This window comes from Natrix helvetica (assembly GCF_964273705.1).
Source record: "Natrix helvetica genome assembly, chromosome: 13".
In the NCBI taxonomy this organism is placed as follows: domain Eukaryota; kingdom Metazoa; phylum Chordata; class Lepidosauria; order Squamata; family Natricidae; genus Natrix; species Natrix helvetica.
Window position 1 is genome coordinate 10,052,977 of NC_138557.1, and position 4,564 is coordinate 10,057,540.

General features: G+C 43.4%; 1 long non-coding RNA gene across 1 annotated transcript; it reads right to left on the minus strand.

Annotated features, from left to right (window-relative positions):
* Nucleotides 1-996: 996 nt before the first annotated feature.
* LOC309398885 lies at nucleotides 997-3,636 on the minus strand. The gene is made up of 2 exons (XR_014176459.1): nucleotides 1,851-3,636; nucleotides 997-1,714 (listed from the first exon to the last, which is right to left on the minus strand). It is a non-coding gene; the product is annotated as an uncharacterized lncRNA (long non-coding RNA).
* Nucleotides 3,637-4,564: the final 928 nt, after the last annotated feature.

The window sequence follows — 4,564 nt, forward strand, 5'->3', positions numbered from 1 at the left end:
AGTCCAGGTTTTCCCTGACACAGGAAACTGCAGGAATTGCTGACCCTTGGATAGAGGAGTGTAAATTAAGGGAAGTATTTATATTGTTTGCAGACATCTGGTTCTGGATCTAACGACCAGATGATTGCAAAGAATATAAAACCTTCCATTCCCCTCCAGTTAGAACTGAAGAAACCTCTTGGATGAGAAGCGAAATGCTTTCAAAGGAAAAAAACAAGAAAGTCCAGTTGCCTCTTGGAAAAAGCAATTGTGGGACTAATATACCAATACTAATATAAAGGTAAAGGTTCCCTTTGCACATATGTGCTAATCATTCCTGACTCTAGGGGGCGATGCTCATCTCTGTTTCAAAGCCAAAGAGCCAGCGCTGTCCAAAGACGTCTCCGTGGTCATGTGGCCGACATTACTAAATGCTGAAGGCGCACGGAACGCTGTTACCTTCCCACCAAAGGTGGTTCCTATTTTTCTACTTGCATTTTTATATACTTTCGAATTGCTAGGTTGGCAGAAGCTGGGACAAGTCACGGGAACTCACTCTGTTACATGGCACTAGGGCAGTGATGGGGAACTTTTTCAGCATGCACATGAATATCTGTGCACCAGAGCACCAAAAAAAAAACGAAGATCAGCTGGCCGGCGCATGCATGCCTGGTTTTTTTTGGCAATTTTGGCTGATTTTCAGTCTGTTTTCAGGCCATTTTCCACGCTGAAAAAAATGGCCTGAGAACGGCCTAAAAATGCCCCCAAAACAGAAAAACTAAAAAAGCAGCTGGCGATGGCACATGTGCCCAGAGAGAGGGCTCTGTGTGCCACCTCTGGCATGCGTGACATAGGTTTGCCATCACAGCGCTCGGGATTCGAACCACCGAACTGCCGACCTTTCTGATTGACAAGCTCAGCATCTTAGCCACTGAGCCACCGTATATCAATAGGTATATCAATACTAATATACTAATATCCCATGGAAAATACACAACAAATAAAGAAGAAGCCATCTCAGATTCAAAGTTGAGAATTCGGACAATTGTTTTAATTATATCCTTCAAAAGATCAATACAGTTTTTTTATAAAAAAAAAATAGAAAAAAACACTTAGAAAGAAATTGCAACCAAGAGTCTCACTGTTGATCTCTTCTTAGACATTAACAATACGTATAAAAACGGTACCAAATATTTTACAAGTCTTCTCCGTATCAAAACTGGCATTTTGTTCTGCTTAAAATCCTCTACAATGGGCTAAAACAAAAAAAGAGAGAGAAACTTATTTGGTACCCTTTCTTGCTACTGTTGGCAATTCATCTTATATTAACATTTCACTCTCAAAAAAAATGGAAAGGAAAAGAGACTAGAGATACACACGGACAATTACAATACAATTGAGATTGAACACAAAAGAACAAAGCTACACATTTGGTATCGTGATCACTTTAGTGCACATATGACACACTTCCTGTGTCGGTTAACTAAAAACAAATTTAAAGGGCTGGCCTTTAAATTTAAATCATGGGCGTCCAACCTTGGCAACTTTAAGACTTGTGGATTGCAACTCCCAGAATTCCCTAGCCAGCATGGAATTCTGTGGAACTCTGGGAGTTGAAGTCCGCAAGTCTCAAAAGTTGCCAAGGTTGGCACACCTGTGATTTAGATGCTCAAGGACTCTCAATCAATGCTTAACATCGATTTCGCATTTCGGTTTACAGCCTCCTAGATCCACCCTGTTGAAGACTTTCAGACAACCTTTTAGAGCAGTGTTTCTCAAACTTGGCAACTTGAAGATGTCTGGACTTCAACTCCCAGAATTCCCCAGCCAGCGAATGCTGGCTGGGGAATTCTGGGAGTTGAAGTCCGGACATCTTCAAGTTGTCAAGTTTGAGAAACACTGTTTTAGAGGTATGCAACCTTTCGCTTGAATGCAAAAACCGCCCTTCATTTTATTCTAGGAAATGTGAGAAAGGCCATTTTGCCTCATCAGGGGAGCAGCATGCTTTTCCAAAAATCCCATCCAGCTAAGATAGACCAATTGAGAAAATGCCTTTATATCACATTACCTCTAGCCATGTACTTCCCAGCAATTCATAGCATCAACCAGTCCTTACAGAGAGCAGCCAACTTTGGCTGACTTTCAAACAGCTAAGTAGGTTCGGATCTGGCTTATTTTAGGATGGGAGACTCCCAGAATATTCCTCGGGCAATTATTTATGGAAGTGAGGTGTGTCAACGTTTCACTCTAATATTGCCAAAGAAAGAACACAGATGTGTTCTGTTAGTAACAAGCCATTGGGCTCCATTTGAGAGAGTCGGGGCAAGCCACTTGTATATAAAGAGAGGAAAGCCCATTGCCTTCTAACACTGATGATGTTACGTAGTTGGGTCATGAAATGTCTGCAAGACAGCCATCAAGTCAGGGAGCATAAAAGATGCCATAATCCTCCTCCTCCTCCTCCTCCTCTCCACAAACCCCACTCTCTTTTAGTACTGATGATGTTACGTAGTTGGGTCATGAAATAGCTGCAAGAAAATCACCATGCTCGGGGGACAGCAAGAATGCCACAGTCCTCCTCCTCTTCTTCTCTACAAACCCCACTCCCTTCTGGCACTGATGATGTTCCCTAGAAGGGTCATGAAACGTCTGCAAGAAAACCACCAACCTCAGGGAGCACCAAGGGCCCCACAGTTCAACCCTGAACTACAAATGTTCTATTAGAGAGACATTGCTTGCAGAAAGAAATGTTTTTACACCCAACTGTTGTGGCGATGAAGTTACTGTTGCATAATATCTGCACCATGACCGGAGAGGTCTCGTAAGATGTCGTAAATCGCTGGGAAGAAATGGCTTGAGAGCCCAATAATCCAACTCAAATGTTTCTCAATCTTGACAAGGTTGAGATTGGTGGATTTCTTGGGGATTCTGGGAATTGAGATCCGCGCATCTCAAAGCTGCTGTTGAGGACATACTGGTCTAACTCATGGCTTCCCAATGATTTAGTACATTGGCTGCATGTGGGACACTCATGCGCGACCACCCTTGGGGGACATCCATGCCACAGCCTACCTACCCTTAGGTGGAAACAGACAGTCCTCTTAGTCATCCACCCACAAATGTTATCCCCACTTTCTTTTCACATTTTCAAGGCGAGGGAGCACTTTAGAATAAAATACAGAATTGCGAAGATTCCTTTTTGTGGTAGTAGCTCTTTTCTAAGGGAGCATCCGTAGAGAGGAAAGCAGGGATGAAGGCTTCTAGCAGGTCAGTTTCCTAAGTGGGTTTGTATTCTACATAGGCAAAAAAAAAATCTTACAAAAAATAAATTAAAGGAGCAATGAGATACAGAAACTGGACATCTTCAGCAGGGGTTGATGGCATGCCCAATCGAGTACACTTGTGCGTTATTTTAACAGGTTTGAGGAAATCAAACATTTCACCAGGGTGGTGGGGTGGACTAGTGCAAAGGGAAGATTTATTCTGGCCTTCCTTCCTTCCTTCCTTCCTTCCTTCCTTCCTTCCTTCCTTCCTTCCTTCCGCCTTTCCTTCCTTCTTCTGCCTTTTATTCCTTCTTCCTTCCCCTTCCTCATTCTTCCTCTCTTCTTTCTTCTTTCCTTTTTTATTTCTTTCTTTTTCCTTCCTTCCTTCCTTCCTTCCTTCCTTCCTTCCATCCTTCCTTCCTTCCTTCCTTCCTTCTCTTAACACTCCCATCAAAGTATTTATTCCTATTTTTATATATTTTCTACCAAGGAAGGAAGAAACGAGAAAAAGGAAGGCCAGGAAAGAACGCCAGGGAGGGAGGGAGGAAAGAAGGAAAGCTACAAGGCTACATAGGACGCTACACAAAATAGAACAAGATGATTTTGAACAGTGTTTCCCAACCTCTGCAATTTTAAGCCCGTCTGGGAAATGTTGGGGCTTGAAGTCCGCGCATCTTAAACCTTGCCCGAAGTTGGGAAACACTGACAGCTGGCCAACCATATCTCTTTAAAATAGTAACCGTGACAACAATCACACCAGCTTTCAGGGACAGGTTATTCCAACCGACCCATTTCCCTTGGGCATCATGGCTGAACGCATGCAAAAAAAATGCTTCATGTGGCACATCAGTCACACCGTTTCCAAATGGTAAAAAGAGAAGGGCCTCTTTAGAATTTCTCTAAATATCTCTGAGGTTTAGCAGCATTTACTATCCCCAACCTCACCATGAGGGGAAACTGTCACAATGAAGAGTATTGTGGCTTCTACAGGTTTAACCCGGGGGCTGTCAACCTGTGGTCCACGGACACCTTGGGGGCTCACGGGGGTCCACGAAAGCTCAAAAAAGTGTTATGATTTAAATCTTGGGGGTCGATGCCCATGGTCCGTAGCCCCAAAAGGTATTTATAGGGGGGCTTGAGTACTACTGGTTTAACCTATTGTTCTGACTGAGGCTTCCCAAGAGCATGAAGCAAACTCCTGGTCCCGACAAAACACCCTTTTATTAATCTACTGTGAGTTCTGCTCCTTCACGTCAAGCAAAGTCTTTCAAGGGAGGATTTACAGTCACAGACCTTATCTGGCTTGGAGAGCTGCCAGGCCG